This window comes from Carcharhinus amblyrhynchos, unplaced genomic scaffold, assembly GCF_965287045.1.
Source record: "Carcharhinus amblyrhynchos unplaced genomic scaffold, sCarAmb.v2.hapA scaffold_42, whole genome shotgun sequence".
Classification (NCBI taxonomy): Eukaryota; Metazoa; Chordata; class Chondrichthyes; order Carcharhiniformes; family Carcharhinidae; genus Carcharhinus; species Carcharhinus amblyrhynchos.
The window spans coordinates 3,635,932-3,653,423 of NW_027649783.1; the positions used below are offsets into that span (position 1 = coordinate 3,635,932).

The 17,492-nt window shown below is 43.8% G+C and overlaps 5 non-coding genes across 5 annotated transcripts; 3 read left to right on the plus strand and 2 right to left on the minus strand.

The window, feature by feature from the left end:
- Window positions 1-5,332: 5,332 nt before the first annotated feature.
- trnai-aau (transfer RNA isoleucine (anticodon AAU)) lies at window positions 5,333-5,406 on the plus strand. The gene has a single exon. It is a non-coding gene; the product is annotated as a tRNA-Ile (tRNA).
- Window positions 5,407-7,890: 2,484 nt separating this feature from the next.
- trnad-guc (transfer RNA aspartic acid (anticodon GUC)) lies at window positions 7,891-7,962 on the minus strand. The gene has a single exon. It is a non-coding gene; the product is annotated as a tRNA-Asp (tRNA).
- A 3,066-nt stretch (window positions 7,963-11,028) lies between these two features.
- trnap-agg (transfer RNA proline (anticodon AGG)) lies at window positions 11,029-11,114 on the plus strand. The gene is given in 2 exon segments: window positions 11,029-11,064; window positions 11,079-11,114. It is a non-coding gene; the product is annotated as a tRNA-Pro (tRNA).
- Window positions 11,115-13,188: 2,074 nt separating this feature from the next.
- Window positions 13,189-13,279, plus strand: trnar-ucu (transfer RNA arginine (anticodon UCU)). The gene is given in 2 exon segments: window positions 13,189-13,225; window positions 13,244-13,279. It is a non-coding gene; the product is annotated as a tRNA-Arg (tRNA).
- A 2,080-nt stretch (window positions 13,280-15,359) lies between these two features.
- Window positions 15,360-15,442, minus strand: trnal-cag (transfer RNA leucine (anticodon CAG)). The gene has a single exon. It is a non-coding gene; the product is annotated as a tRNA-Leu (tRNA).
- Between the last annotated feature and the right edge of the window lie 2,050 nt (window positions 15,443-17,492).

Here is a 17,492-nt window from a genome sequence, read left to right on the forward strand (position 1 = left end):
ATTCCCAATCACAAACAGACTGAAAATGACTTCATCTCTCTCTTACACACACACTCACATACATCCTCACACATCCACCACACGGCAGATGCTGAAATTCGGGATCAATAAAAATGCCTGGAATTAATGATCTTGAGTCGATTGTCGGAGAAAAAAGAAACAGCCGATTAACTGTTTTTTTTTGCGGACGGAATTCTTACCCAGTCTGGCCTGGATGTTGTTCCGAATCAACAGCAGTGTGTTTGACTCTGAGCTACCCTCAAAGCATGGGTTTCTGGGGACCCTTGTTCGAATCCCAACACAGCAGCTGGCGGGGTTTGAATTCAGTACAAAATATGTGGAATGAAGATCCTATTTATGCTTTCATCCATTGTCAATTACGGGCATAACCATCTGGTTCACCAAAGCCCTTTGTGCAACGAAATTTGACGTCCTTTCCGGTTTGGCCTCCGTGTGACTCCAGAGCAACAGCAATGTGGTTAACTCTCAACTACACTCGGGCCACTGTGATTGGGCAATAAATGCTGGCCAGTCAGTGACGCCCATAAATGAATGCAAAAATTATATAATTGCGGATTAACCTGCATATTTTATTTTTGGAATAATAATCGAATTCAAGTGAACCTGCCGTGACCCCTCTCTGAGGCAGCATTTCCTTTATGCTGCTGTTGCTTCTTTTAGCGATTATCTCCAATACAAGGGTCATGGGTGGAGAGGAGACTCATAATGTTAAAATGGCGGCGCGGGCTCTTTGGGCCGAAGGGCCTGTTTTCCGTGCTGTGTTGTCCTTTGTTCTTTGTTCCTCAGAACCTTCTCTGCTCCAAGTAGATCAGTCGCAGTGTGTCAAACCATTCTTAATAAATAAAATTCTTCATCAATTGAACCATTCTGGTGAAACATTTCTGCCACCTTCTGAATTCTTTTATAATATTCTTATAAATTGCTCTGTAGAAAATGGAAACAGTATCCACTTGAAACTGAACCCAATTTAAATGCAGGTTTAACATAGCTTCTGTTATTTTGTCCTCAGTACCCCATTGATTAAAAAAAAGACGCAGAGCGCCGTCTGATTTATTATGATCACTCTCCTCACCGTCCTGTGTACAGTTCTGGTCACCCTATTAGAGAAAGGATATTATTCAACTAGAAAGAGCGCAGAAAAAAATGACTAGAATGCTACCAAGACTTGATGATTTGAGTTACAAGAAGAGACTGGATAGGCAAGGAATTTTTCTCTGGACTTAGGGGTGATCTTCTTGAGGTCTACAAAATAATAAGGATCATTGATCAGCGAGACAGTCCATATCTTTTCGAAATTGTAGGGGAGTCTAAAACTGGAGGTATACGTTTAAGCTGAGAGGGGTGAGATACAAAAGGGTGCAGAGGGGAATTTTTATTTTTTACGGATGGTGATTGTCTCGAACAAGCTGCCAGAGGTAGTAGTAAAAGTGAGTATAACTTTATTTTTTAAAAGCGTTTGGACAGTTACATGTGTCAGATGACTATCGAGGGATATGGGCCAAACGCGGGCAATTGGGACTAGCTTAGTGGGTAAAAAATGACGAGTTGGGCTGAAGGGCCTTTTTCATGCTGTAAACCTCTATGATCATCCCTGTCAACTTGGAACTTGGAAGATATATGTACATATTTGCCTCTTTAGAACTGTACCATGTAGTTTATGTTTTGAACCTGGGTTCTTCAAAACGAATCAATTCACATTTTGATGCATTTATTTTAATCTGCCTGATTAAAAATTTCCGTGCTTTTGGAAGTTTATGTAAACCGCATGAACAGTATTATCTTTAGCAAGACTCTCGGTTACAATTTCAAAATACCCAAGACAGTTCAAAAAACATTGTTACCTTAATAAATCGGAAGTTGGAAAGTTATTTCCAGTCTCTTCGCAATTACACTGATCATGTCTTTCAGTATCCTCAGATGCATGGCACCCAGTCCTAGCGTGGAATCAAACACGGGTAGCCTCTCCATACCTCCTCTTCATTGAGTTAATTACCTCTGGAGTGGAATAACGAACAGTTTCACAAAGATTCACTTCCTGCTCAGTGGAACGCCCGAGACATAGTGAAAATATAATCAATTCAAAAGCAAACTGTGACCCCTCCTCCCCCTCCCGCCCACCTCCCCCACCGCCCCCGCACCTCCTCCCCCCACAGCATTGTCAGACCTCAATTTCTTTCTGACCAAAACACAACTGAACACACGATGCAAGAATCCCTGACGCAACAAGCAATGGACAGCCCTGATTGATTCATTGGGATAAGTTTCCAGTCTGGTTCCGTGGGTGAACATTCTTGAAAACTTTTGATTTGCAGCATTAAGAAAATTGTCGGGATGTGTTGCTGGATTTCAAACCTGATCTGAAGACATGCATATACAGCCATCGAAAACGCAACCTGTTGTTTTTTCCAAATAAACAACCAACATTTGGAACCAGAACTGGCAACAAGCGAGGGCTCGTCCGGGATTTGAAACTGGGACCTCTCGCCAATTCCAAGCAGTGCAACCCCCGAAGCGAGAATCATACCACTAAACTAACAAGCCATCGGTGCGTAAATTCTTCAGCGAATAAACTTCTATTAGCTAGCTATCCTTTCAGGCTGTCATTTGAAAGGAACATTGAAGAAAAACACAGCAGATTCAGGGGGAAATGCGATCCTTTTTGTCTTAGACCATGAATATTCAACAGGCTGTTCAATGTTGGGATTGTCGCTTCTCTCAGCGAAAGAAATTCCCATCACATCAGTTCAAGGATTGTTGTGAAGAACAGATTGAGCAAAGTATAGAAGACCAATGCGGAAAAGTGTGAGGTGATTCACGTTGGTAAGAGTAACAGGAGTACAGAATATAGGGCTAATGGAAGTGTCGACAAGCAGAGAGATCTCGGTGTACATGTGCATAGATCCCTGAATGTTGGCACCCAGGTTGATATGGTTGTTAAGAAGGCGTACGGTGTGTTAGCTTTTATTGGTAGAGGGATTGAATTTCGGAGCCGTGAGGTCATGTTGCAACTGTACAAAACTCTGGTGCGGCCGCACTTGGAGTATTGCGTACAGTTCTGGTCGCCGCATTATAAGAAAGATGTGGAAGCATTGGAAAAGGTGCAGAGGAAGTTTACCAGGATGTTGCCTGGTATGGTGGGAAGGTCTTATGAGGAAAGGCTGAGGGACTTGAGGTTGTTTTCGCTAGAGGGAAGAAGGTTAAGAGGTGACCTGATTGAGGCATACAAGATGATCAGAGGATTGGATAGGGTGGACAGTGAGAGCCTTTTTCCTCGGATGGTGATGGCTAACACAAGGGGACATAGTTTTAAATTAAGGGGTGATAATTATAGGACAGATGTCAGAGGTAGGTTCTTTGCTCAGAGGGTAGTAAGGGCGTGGAATGCCCTGCCTGCAGCAGTTGTGGACTCGCCAACTTTAAGGGCGTTCAAATGATCAGTTGGATAGGGAAATGGATAATATTGGAATAGTTTAGGTTGGAGGGTCATTAGATTCGTTCCACCGGTCGGCACAACATCGAGGGCCGAAGGGCCTGTACTGCGCTGTAATGTTCTATACTCTATGGTTGTCCAGCTGGGGAAGACTGCACTCGCCTCGTTCCATTCTTACCCTTCTGGTCAGTGGCACAATATCACCCGCAATGGTCACTCTTCTCCCTCCTGTGTTGTTACCTCTCGAATCTTTGAAGGATCTAACCTTGGCTCCCTTCTATTTCTAGACCTCACCTCTCGGTGTCATAATCTGAAGATCAGTGTTAGTTTTCACACGTAAGCTGATAATACCCAGTTCCAGCTCACCATCAGCTCTCAGAACCAATCCTTCTTATTAAATTATTAGATTGCTTATCCAGCAGCTTGTACTCGATAAGCAGATAATTCCCCATTAAACAACTGGAAGGCCAAAGGTCCCACCACAAATTCCATTCCCAGTCAATGACTCCATCACTCTCCCTGGTCACTGTCGAGGCTGAAACAAACTCATATAACCTTGGCACATCATTACACCTGGAAATGAGATTCTGACCACACATCTGTTCCTGCACCAAGGCCAGCTGTTTCCAGCTGTGTAACTTCACACATTGTGGATAATACCTGATCTCAACTGTACCTGAAACCCTCATCCATGTTTTTGTTACCTCTGGACTTGCTGACTCAAATACACTCCTCCTGCAGATTTTGTTCCCTGAAGGACATTAGTAAACGGTATGAGGTTTTATAAAAATGGACAATTAATTCAGGGTTTGTCTTGAATTAAAATTTCACCATCTGCCCTTTTGGGTTTTGAACCCAGCTTCCCAGAGTATTACCCAGGATCTCTGGATTACTTGTCCACTGCCACTGCCTCCCCCAGGCATGATCAGGACTGGGATTTGAATCCTCGCCTTTTCCATTACCCTCATGAAAATCTCGATCAAGTTCATTAACTATGGGATTACTGAGGGGCTTTCCTTAATTATTGTGCATCAGCACAGGTGGGTGTTATTTTTTTACCTCTCCGGTTATTATTTGGAGAATATTACATATTGAACAACAAAGAAGAACACAGCACAGGAAACAGGCCCTTCGGCCCAACAATTAAACTGATATGAAACTGATTGGACTCATTCTTACAGCCATTTCTGAAGAGGTGTCTTTACCCTTTGCAATTCTCCACTCATTTGTCACCACCCATATAACGAGCTGGGTTAGAAATTGCCTCCATTGCCACTGCAATTTCCACCCTTATTTCCCTCAGTATCCATCGATCCGTCTCTTCCAGTCACCAGAACACAGCAATTAAGAACAGACATTGCACATGGCACTTTGATTCTGTTCTACCATTCAATTCGATCATGAGACATTTATTTATTTGTCTTCATTGCCAGACAGTGAAAACACAGTCTCAGTAAAAAAAAACAAGAGCAGCAACAACAACATCAGGCAACACACATATAGAAATCACACTATGTTTCTGGTAAGTGATTTTCTTTAACCCTACAGTGCAGAAAGAGGCCCTTCAGCCCATCGAGTCTGCACGGACCACAATCCTATCCAGGCCCTACCCCCTGATTCCTACATTTTTTACACGCTAATTCCTCGAACCTTCGCATCTCAGGACACTAAGGGCAAATTTTAGCACAGCCAATCAACCTAACCCACACATCTTTCGTCTGTGGGAGGAAACTGGAGCATCCGAAAGAAACCCACGCAGACACGTGGAGAATGTGCAAACTTCATAATTGAAGCCAGGTCCCTGGAGCTGTGCAGCAGCAGTGCTGACCATTATGCTACCGTGCTGCCCCGATAACCGTCCGTGGAGGTCTGTTTGGATGTGGCCGGTTAGCTCAGTTGGTTAGAGCGTGGTGCTAATAACGCCAAGGTCGCGGGTTCGATCCCCGTACGGGCCAGTTTACCTTTTCCCTCAAACTGAACGATATTAGGCGGCACGGCAGTCGATGCTGAAATTGCCTCTGAATGTCCTGAGATTTTTTGATTAGGGGCAAATACGTAGGGATATGGGGGTAGGGCTTGGGTGGAATTGTGGTCAGTGCGGACTCGATGGGCCAAATGGCCTTTTTATGCACTGTAGGTTTTCTATGATTCTATGAAGTGTTCTAAAAGTCACTACGTTTTCAGCATTCACAACAAATTCAAATGTTTGAAATATCAACAATTCTATGCGGGGAAAACAAACTGTGAGTTTTAAGACATGAACCAAATTTCTGCAGTTTATACTGACATCCACCCAAAATACATTATCTATGAATACATAATTTTCCAAGCTTGGGTTGTAAGGCCCTGTATCAGAGAATAGGATAGTGTAGAAGAGGCCCTTTGGCCCAACGAATCTACAGTGATGCATGAAATGCCCTGGCCTGCCCAACTAATTCCACTCGCCAACACTCGGCCCATTGAGCAGAAAGCAGGCTCAGTGCCACAGACTGAAAGGAGGTTTTAGTTCACATGGGCAGCATGGTCGGCGGAGGCTCAGAGGGCTGAAGGGCTGCTCCTATGCTGTAATTTTCTCTCTTCTCTGATATTTAAAGAGTACACATTGATTTAAACAGCCAGAGACTGACAGTTAGAGGATGAACCCCACAGGCGGTTGCAGAGACTGATAGGTAAAAGTAAACCCAGTTCCCCTCATGTAGTGACCGAGAAGGACAGTTACAACATTAATCCCAAAATGACAGAGCATCGCAGGGAGGGAATGAACCCCGCAGTCACTCTCAGCTCCCACTAACTGGCAAATGCACATCGAGTGCCCAACAGTACCACGGACAGAGTGACTCCATCAGTCACATAGAACACCAGGCAATTACTATTCCATAGAACGTGAACAGAAGTGATAGAGAAGGAAAAAGGGAAGTGGGGTGAGAAAGAGATAGAGGAGCAAATCTGTATGCAGATCATGGATGACAGATACAGTATTAATTCCATTCTCTCACAGACAGATGTGGAGTTGCCGACGTGGGACTGGGGTGGGCACATTAAGTAGCAGCAGGACACCAGGTTAAAGTCCAACAGATTTATTTGGTAAGATGAGCTTTTGGAGTGCCGCTCCTTAACCTGATGAGGAAGATGAAAACATAATGAAACAATAGGCTAAAAGTGGCCACGAAAAATACACTGGCCAGCAGGATTAAGGAAAATCCCAGGGCTGATTGTACATACATAACGAGCAAGAGGGCAGCCAGGGAGAGGGTCGGCCCACTCAAAGGCAACGAAGAGAATCTATGCATGGAGCTAGAGAAAATGGGTGAAGTATTAAATGAGAACTTTGCGTCAGTGTTGACTGAAAATGACGTGTATGATGATGAGTCTGGGGAAGGATGTGCAGGTGGTTTGAGTCATGTTGAGATCAACACGGAGAAGGTATTGGTGCCCTTGAGAAATATTAAGGTCGGTAAGATAGGTCTGATGGGATATACCCCAAATACTGAGAGAGACAAGGGAGGAAATTGTTGGAGCCTGAGAGAAATCATTGCAATCTGCCTGGGTACAGAGGAGGTCCCAGATGATTGGAGAATCGCCTATGTTATTCCTTTGTTGAAGAAGGATAACACCAACAATCCAGGTAATTACGGGCCGGTGAGCCTTCCATCAATGGTCGGGGAATTATTGGAGAGAATTCGTCGAGACAGGGTATTTCCCACTTGGAAATGAGTGGACACATCAGTGAGAAACAACATGGTTTTGTAAAGGGGAGCTTTTGTCTCACGAACATGATCGAGTGTTTCAAGGAAGTGACGAAGATGGTTGATGAGAATAGGACAGTGAATAGTGTCTTCATGGACTCTCTTCATAGCTCAAATTCTCCATCCCAGGCAACGATGTGGTCACTGGTAAATGGACACTGCACCCTCTCCAGTGGAATCATATCCTTACTGTAGTGATTTGACCGGAACTGCGCACTGTCCTCCAGCGGTGGCTTCACCAAAATTTTTTTCCAACTGGAAATGAACCTTCCTGCTCTTACAATCATGCATTAATATTCCATTCCTCACGCTGCATGAATCTTCACAACTCACAGACTCAAAGGGATTTCCAATATTGAAAATATTGGAGGTTTCCTTTGTATTTTCAGGGATCTGGGAATCAGTGGATCATCCAAAAATAGAACTGAAAAATATGAAATCACAGCATTTATTGGCATTGTGCGAATATCAGGGTAATATTCGACGTGTTGACTCCGTGGCATCGCCACATCAAAGGTGAGCGAAAATGCTGATGAATTGAACGAACGTTGATCTCAGGTTACCAAAAGTTTCCGTACAAATGTAAAGATTTCCATTTTCGAAAGTTTCAATTCTTCACAGTCTTTTATTTTTGCCGTTTTCAAAGTTGGAAAACGACACAATTACAATTTGACATAATAAAATTATAATAAACTCCCCGTCGGGGAATTGAACCCCGGTCTCCCGTGTGACAGGCGGGGATAATAACCACTATACTAACGAGGAGCTGCCCCACAAAACGACGAAACGCATTCTACACTTGCCACTTACACTTCCAGAGCGATAACTCAGTTCTGACGGGATCAGTTATTTTCCCCAATACGAAAACCATTTCATGCAGCAAACAGCTAATTAAGACTTTTGGATTAGCAGGAAAGAGAATGAGATAGATGCATGAAGAAAAAACACAAATCAGGTGGAGACAGAAAGGTGTGTTTGCCGTTCATATCAAACTGCACGTTCTTTTTAATTTTGGAGGAAAGGCGGGGTCTTGAAGTCTGAACATTCTGGACAATCTCAGCTGGTCTCTCTCCACAGATGGTGTCAGACACACATCTGGTAGAAAGTATCCGCCTTCAGGATTTGATTGACACCCATAGTTTTCTAATCTGAAGTCAGATGTTCCCCGACTCCGACACAGATGATTTTTCAAAATGTTATTTTCACGGGATGTTGTTGTCGCGGACTGGGCCAGCATTCCTTATCTAGTATTAATTTGGTGGTAAGTTCTTTCTTGAGCCACTGCAGTCCATATGGTGTATGTACACACACTGTGCTGTTAGGGAGGGTGTTCCAGGATTGTGAGACAGCCACAGAAACGGCGATATATTTCCAAGTCAGGATGGTGAGTGTCTCTCGGAGTGGAACTTGCAGGTGGTCCTTGTTTCTCTGCATCTGCTGCCCTTGTGCTTCCAGCTGAAAGATTTCGCGGGATTGGATGGTGCCTCGATACGGAAAAATCACCGTCAGGATTGGGATTTCAGAGAAATGTGATGCCTGAAAACAGCGTCTTAAACTTTCCGGCCATTCTGATCCACTCACTCAACGAACACCCGCCCTGCGCAAATCGATTTGAATTCCATCTTCATCCTCATTATATTTAAAACGTGTCTCTATCCATTTTTCAACCGCAGCCAGAGTCCTGGACCTGAGTCCCATCCTACAACCCCAGAGCTGGACGAATACAGACAGAATTCCAAACTCAGAGACAGTTCTGACAACGGCCGAGTTTCCCTACCCTTGTGTTCTTGACAAAAGGCAGAAAGCAAGTGTGTGCAGAGCAGAGTGGCGCAGCAGAAGCGTGCTGGGCCCATAACTCAGAAGATAATGGATTAAAGCCACCCTTTGCTATGATATTCGCATTCACATCCAAGTGGGGCACTTGGCTGCTGCCCCAGGGGTTATCCTGGTTTCGTTGGCAGTAAATTTGCACCCTTCTTGTTGATTTGTGTCACCTTGGGCGGCAGGTTTCTCTCAGTTGGTCGGGCATCTTATTCAGCACGGGTTTCATTCCCGTCTTAGGACGGAGATGAGGAGACGTTTCTTCACTCAAACAGCCTGTGGAGTTCATTCTCACAGGAAGTAGTTCATGCCAAAACATTGAATGGATTCAAGAAGCGGATAGATTTAGCACTTGAGACGAATGGGGTCAAAGGATGTGGGGAGAAAGCAGGATTAGACTGCTGATTGGACGATCAGCCATGATCGTGATGAATAGCAGAGAAGGATCGAAGGGCCAAATGGCCTCCTCCCGCTCCTGTCTTGTATGTTTCTATGTAATATCGAGGTTATTTATGAAGGCCGCGTTCTCAGCCTTGCTCCTGGCCTGAGGTGTGAATTCTCGGTTAAATCACCGCCAGTCAGTTCTCCTCTTTGATGACACTGAGATTTATCTGGGACTGTGGAGTTTGCTTTGATTTTATAAGCAATGGACACATCACATCCCTGGCACATTGCTCCGATATAAAACTGTGGAAAGAAATATAAACTGAGCCTGTAAACCGGGAGTATTCCTAAAATATCATTTAAATCATGCTTTTGAAATGGATCATTTCGGGAATATTATCCGAAATAAAATCCAGGAACCAACTGCACAAAGGCTCCAGAAGCTTGACGTGATTTGAACACGAAACTTTCATAATATGGGAGTAAGTCCCGCTATCGTTACCCCACAAGCACATGCCGTGTCGCTGCTATACAGACCTGATTTTCCCCATTAAACTGTATCATTTCAGTTCATTCTTTTTGGGGCTGTTTCTGGAGGTGTTACTGAGTCAGGAATGTAGGAACTGGACCGTAGTTTTTTTTGTAGGTAACAGCAGTTCGAGTTTTCCCATGAAATGTTCTGGTGCCTGGGAGTCAGCGGAGAGAACTGGATTGGATTGAGGATTGGCTGACTGACAGGGAACAGAGGGTCGGGATAAATGGGGAAAAAATGATCCTTCTTAGGCTGGCGAACTGTAACAAGCGGGGTGCCACAGGGACCAGGCCTCGGATCTCAACTCTTTCTAATCTATATCAATGATCTGCAAGCAGGGACAGAGTGTAACACGACAACATTTGTAAATAATACACAATTTGTGGGAAAGCAGGCGGTGAAGAGGATGTAAAAATATTCCAGATGGATCTAGATATACTCGGAGAATTGGATAGCTTTTGGCAGATGGAGTTCAATGTGGATAAATGCGAAAGGCAAATTATTATCCTTCTGGAAAGCAGTTTCAAAATCTGTGTGGACAGAGGGATCTGGCTGTCTCTGTCTAGAATCACAGAAAGTCAGTATGCGGGTAAAACGTATAATTTAAAAGGCAATTTGAATGTAAGCATATATTGCAAAAGAACTGGAGTAAGAAAGTAGAGAAATATTGTTTCAATTGTGTGGACGAAGTCACAACTGGAATATTGTGCCCAGTTTTGGTCCCCTTATTTGTAGAAAGATGTGGTGGTATTACATCCAGCACTTTTTCCCTTCCTTCTCTATGTGCGGTATGCTTTGTCTGCAAGAAACCATACCTTTCACTGTGTACTATTTCATGTGACAAAAATAAATCAAATCCAATCCAATCCGGCTGTCAGAATGAGATTACCGACGCGACTGGCGAGTTACAACCACAGGTCGACTTGGCGAGTGGTGAAAACTGATATCACTGCTTCTGATCTTCACCAGAACAGACAGTGAAATGGAACATTGTTCGGGAACATTCCTGATTTTACAATGTTGTTCCGAAAAGATGGTTCATAAGCTGTGGGAGACATTGAAAAGATGTTTTCAGTAGCTGTGGTTTGGCCCGTGGCTCGTTGGTCTAGGGGTATGATTCTCGCTTAGGGTCATAAAGTCAAAATGCGAGAGGTCCCGGGTTCAAATCCCGGACGAGCCCAGGGTTTACTTTCATTTTTTCTCTTGAGTCGATTCTGAGAATGAGTGAAATCAGGAGCAGTTTCGTGTTCCCGAGAAGTCATTGCAGGGAGTATATTACTGCAGAACACGAGGAAAAACAATCACTTGATTTAAGATCATTTAACCATGTTGTGGGTCTCTGGGATCGGAAACACCGGATAAATAACCGCATGCTGTGGATTCAGGAAACTGGCTGAATGCCATCAGTTGTCATCTTGTCTGAAGATCAGACAGTCTGACAGAGCTGAGAATCCCACAGTTTCATGTTTGTCCCATATTTCAGTTTCATTCTGGTATTCCCAGTGAACCGTGTGTTTCAGCAATCCAGTTGAGGGGAAATTAACAACCAGGATACAGACACACGAAGATAGGGAATAAGAGCAGAAGTACTCCATTCGGCCCGCCTGCCCATGTTGTGCTGAGTTTATTCATCATATAAATACAGGTAAATCAGCAAGGCTATGCTTTTTAAGTAAGGGTGTCAGTACCGGTATGTATTTCCTTTTGAACCAAGTGGCATGTTGAATCATTGTTGTTCAGAATAGTCAGAATTTCACTGTGCAATATTTTAATTATTGGTACAAACATATTAAAGCATATATTACACAAAATTGTACCTATTTCTGATTGGGGTTGGTATATAGAGAGAAACGTGCTTTTCACCACATATATTACTGATCGATACCTGGGTGTACAGGTTTCAAACTCAAAATTTACCAGCGGTACAAAACTCGAAAATAGTGAGAAACTTTAGTGAGAAGGATATTGAACATCTTCAAGAAGATACAGACCGGCTGGTGGAATGGGCAGACATGCGAAAGATGCAATTTAATTAATGTAAGAAAGTGTGAAGTGTTATATTTCGTTCCGAAGCTCGAGGCGAGGTGATATAAATTAAAGTGTATACCTTTAGCGTTCCTCGTCCCTATTGCACCTTTACCATGCCAAGATGCCACAGTCTATTCACCCATCCCAGAACACATTGAATATCCAGCCTTAGGTCTGTATTTCACCGTCTACTTGTACAGAGATCATTAAACATTTAACACTCCCACGTTCCGATGTACCTTCACTCTGCAACGACTCCCTGCTCCGTCTGACAACATTGCTCCTCCACTTTGTTCACTGCCCATGGTAGGCTCATCTTACCCAGTCCCCATTGCGTTTCACTCTGCTCAGTTAAGTTGTCCAGATTGCATACTGTTCCAACTTTCCTATTCTCCACAAAGAATAAATAAATAAATGGAACCATCCCTTGATGAATAACTGTCACCTTTCAATGTTTAGCGGGTGAGTTTAATGAAGCGCTCTGTGTGATTCTCGCCTTTATGCTTCTGTACAAATTTCCTCAAAGAAAGTCATCCAAATATATCCTCAATTCTCCTTCTCGTTCAAAAACAACTGAGCGGGTGATGGATAATGTTTTAATATTCGCTTCAAAATGATAGAGAATGGATTTACAAATTTAAAATCCAAGGGTGACATCAATGCCTGAAGTGGTTTTCAGGCTGTGGCGACTAGAATAACAATGCACATTCTCAATTTGAATTGTTCAAAAACATAGAATGGAGCATCCATTGTGGATGAAAGGAAACTTTAAACTTTGCAGCTGTGCTGTGCTTCAGGAGCTGGTTTTACACAAATCTCCATTCATCAAAGTGTCGCCTCTCCTGCTGAGCATTTCCTGTTTTTGTTTCAGATTTCCAGCTTCCAGCTTTGTGTTGTGTTCTGTTCAGGAGTTTTACTGCAACTGATCCGCCCTGTGACAGAGGGAGTAGAATGTATCTCCCGACTATGAAGCCTGCCAGATTAGACTCCAAGTTGTGCAAGAGAATGAGGAGGAAAGAGAGGGAGGATCATTCTGGACAGATTCCCTATAAAAAGGACATAAAGGTCTGCATTTCCAACGCTGTTTTAACAGGCATAAGATGTCCAACATGGTTTGCAATCAACGAAGTTCCCGACGTTTTAAATGCGAGATTGTTGAACTTACCAGCAGCTGTTACATTGTCAAGAATCCATATAAGACCCTGTAAAGGCAGCATTAGATATGTGACTCTGTGGCGCAATGGATAGCGCGTTGGACTTCTAATTATAGACAGGTTAGCCATTCAAAGGTTGTGGATTCAAATCCCATCAGAGTCGTGTTTTGGATCAGACTAGTAGCAAACGGTTTGCTGCTTCATTGATGTGCTTCAGCTTTGACACAGATATTTCCTGCTCTGCCATCTTTCCACTCTGTTTGTTTACTCGGTTCTCAGGGAAACCACAGAAGAAAACGCAAACGCCAGTGGCTTTCTTAACGTTTGATATTGCGTTCGCTGATTGCGTTGGAAGTGGGAACATATTTTTCAAGAATTCTTCTGCTTCTTTTGGAAGATAAAGAAGATTAAAAACTCACACGCAACAACAACAACTTATAAATAACTAAAAATCAATCAATAAATATCAGTGCCCTGCAGCGCGGTGGTGTTATCCTGATGTATCTGCTGCACTTGTCCCTCTAGGCTGCAGTGGCCGTGGGTTTGGAAGGTGCTGGAAAAGGAGTCTTGCTGAGTTGCTGCAGTGCATCTTGTAGATGGTGCACACTGCTGCCATTGTGTGTCTGTAGTGGAGAGAGTTAACTTTTATACATGAGAAGAGAATGAAGTGGGATGCTTTCTCCTGGATGGTGAGAAATGTTTGTAGAGCTGTTCAGGTTGCATTCACCCAGGCAAGTTACCCCAGGAAAACAGGTGTTCCGGTTTCCTCCCACAAAGATGAGCAGTTTAGGCGGATTGGCCATGCTCGAATGCCCCTCGGTCCCCAAAGTGTTTGTACAGGTAGATTAGCGGGCATAGGGCCTATGTGCGATTCTCTGACGGAGAGTCGCTACAGACTCGATGGGCAGAATGGTCTCCTTCAGCACTGTCCGGATTGTATGATTCTAAGGTCATTTGACAGTGTTAGAAATTCCCTGAGGGGACAAAAAAAAGAAAACTGTGTTTGTAGAACTTACACCGTTGGGTTTGTTGCAAATTAAATGTTTTTTTTTTCACATCAAGATGATGAAAATACCTCGATCGTGTAAATAAACAGTCGGAATAATCGTGGGGAGTCTCGAAATGTATTTTTGTTTCATCTTTGTAGATGATCAACTGTGAAGGGATAGATAATATTGACTAGCAAGGAAGGGATATTGTGACTTGCACAATTGCAAAGATCACGTGATAGGAATCCAGGCTGGACTGAGATTCAAACCCCACATCACCTGTTTACCAGAAAGGCGATTCCAACAACTAAACCACACAGACTTTCTGTCAGGTCGAATGCTGGAAAGTCGTTCCGGATATTGTGTATTTGTGGAAATAAGTGATATTAACAGTGTCCGTGCGCAGAGATTGGAAACAAGGATATGCCTGCCGTTACACAGGCACTTTAACCAAATTAGCAACAGAGCCTGACATTGCTAACTTTGGTACAGCGGAATGCTGGAAATACGTTCCAGATCTGGTAGTGTTTGTGAGAACAGATTTACGACCAGTACTGGAAAGGATCTGTGAAAATAGAGACAGTTCACATTTCAGATGCAGACCTTACACTGAAACGACTGTTTCTCTCTCCACAGATGCAATGGGATCCCGGATAGATTCATGAAAGAAAAATAATTGGATCCTACAGTGGGCTATGACTGCACCGGTTTCAAATCCCCCTTTCCCCCGATATTGAACAAAAACATCAGGCACATCACTCAGTGAAACTCTTCCGTTCAACATTGAGCGGTTTATCGTGAGTTGGTTCCAAATACTGTTTTCAGACACAAATCTGATATAAAAGTAGCTGTGTTCAGGGTGTGATTCATACACACAGTTTTCTGCTCTGAAGGCAGGCGTGCCCCTTGTGTGGCGCGAGATTTTTTTTAATGATTCATTCATCCGGGAAATGTGTGTCACTGACCCGGGAAGCCTGGATTCTCCAAATTAATTATCTTTGAGTAATTGGCGATGAATTCATTCTGGAGCCAGTGCAGTTCATGTGGTGTCTGTGCACACACACACTGCCGTTCGGGAGGAATTTCCAGGATTGTGAACCATCGGAACGGGAATATGTTTCCAAGTCAGGATGATGTGTGTCTCGGAGTGGAACTCAGAGATGGTCGTTGTTTCTCTGCATCTGCTGCCCTTGTGGTGCCAGGTGAGAGATTTCTTGGGTTTGGATGGTGCCGCGCGAAGGAAAATGTAATCAATGTCAGGAGTGGGAGTTGAACCCACGCCTCCAGAGGAGACTGTGACCTGCACGCAGCGCCTTAGACCGCTCGGCCATCCTGACCGCCTGCAATGAAGTATAAAACCTCTGCCCAAATCGATTAGAGTTCCATCTTTCTTGTTATTCCATTTCAAACTCTGTCTCCGCATTGACTGATTGAGGGTGAACTGATCACTTATTTTGAGGTTCACGGACCAAGGTGAAGGTAAGACTCAGAGTTCCACAGCTTTGAGGGGTGAATAGCCCAGCACCATTCCATATTCTTTATCCAAATGAGAAACTCCAGCTGGCAATCGATTCAAATCAGGACACCAGCTTTGGGCAGAGGTTTGCCACCATGAAAACATGTGGTTTCAGAAGCTCCAAAACAGACCTCAGTTTCATTTGCAGCACTAATGGCAGATATTGTCTTTCCAGAATCGGCCGTTCCGCCATGAAAATTAGTGCCTGGTTCGGTGGAATGGTCACGTTAAATTTCCCCTTAGGAGTATTAGCGTGTTAAATACGTGGGGTGATTAGGATACGGCCTGTGTGTGGTTGTTGTTGGCACAGGCTCGATGGGCCGAATGGCCTCCTTCTTACTGTCGGGACTCTATGAAGTTCGGGGCGGCAGTTTCACTTCCCTGAGAATATTGATGACTGTTCCCTGATAACATTAAAACTTCTAACCAGTCAATGCCTGTTTGAGAACTGGCCATGAATAGAGCTGACACTGAAACGGTTCATATTGAATTAGTTCCAGCAAATTGGTTCTTGGAGAGATGTTAATATAATGCTTTCAGGGACTGTCAGAGCTTCTTAAAAGATCAGTTGCGCTTGTTTTTCGTTTGTTCATTAATTTTGTGAATCTATTGGAAGCGGCTGCAGTTGGTCGGTTTGCAGGGGCGGAGCCAGGTTCTAAAGTTAGAGAGGGCGAACACAGAAAAAAGGCGCCACGGCGCATACCGCTTGTGTATTCATCTCACTTACTGTCCTGTCTGGAGACAATACACATCTCTTTAACCTATGCTTAATGCTATCTCCACTCATGTTGTCTGCGCTTTTAAGACTTGATTAGCTGTAAAGACTCACATTCTGATCAGTATTCTGTAAACTGAGTCTTTATCTGCACTGTTTGTGATCAGAACTCCCACTCACCTGACAAAGGAGCAGCGCTCCGGAAGCTAGTGGCGTTTGTTAACAAATAAACCTGTTGGACTTTAACCTGGTGTTGTGAGACTTCTTACTGTGTTTACCTCAGTCCAAAGCCGGTATTTCTACATCTTGGAAAGAGGCAACAGGGGAGCAGTTGGACTGAGGTGCAGAAGCTCGGAGAATGGGGATGGCGCCCTTAAAGGGAGTGGAGAATGAGGATCTGTACTCGACTTGTGAGTCGGTGGGGTTTTAATTACAGGTGGTCAGTCTGTGTAGAATTGGAGACAGAGAGGTCAAGGAAGGATAGGGAAGTATCAGAGATGGACCATGTGAAGGTGCGAGAGTGAAAATTGGAAGGAAAGTAGCTTTTTTTTGTCCAGGTGCAGAAGAGAGCCAGACGCGGCACCGATACAGTCAGCGATGCAGCAAAAAAATGTGTGTGTGTGTGTGTGTGTGTGTGTGTGTGTGTGTGTGTGTGTGTGTGTGTGTGTGTGTGTGTGTGTTATGGGGTGGGGTGGGGGGGGTGGGTGGCGCAGAGATGGAACAGGATTGAACAAGGAATATTCCACAAATAGGCAGCCTAACAGAGCCTAGTGGGTGAAACGATTAATTTCGCTTCTTTCCATGCTGCTCTCTAACGATTACAGGTTCGAGTCTGGTCCCTTTCTACAGAAATCTGGTGGAACCTCCTGAAAACCGAGCTCTCGCCCGTTAACTGACATCCACCGTTATTCCCAAACAGCTTTTTCAGAATTAAATTCCTTGTAACTTTATTCATTTAATTCTCACTCGTCTTAGTGTTTTTAGATCAGATATTCCACAATGTATGTTTGATCTGGATAAATTGTTAATGTTCCAAACTAGAACAAAATGCTTTGCATCAATCGGCTAATTGAAATTCTGTGGCAGGAATTCTAATCTCCTCAGGAAGAGGGTTAATGCTGAGCTGAATGAACTGTTTTTGTTTACAGGGATGAAA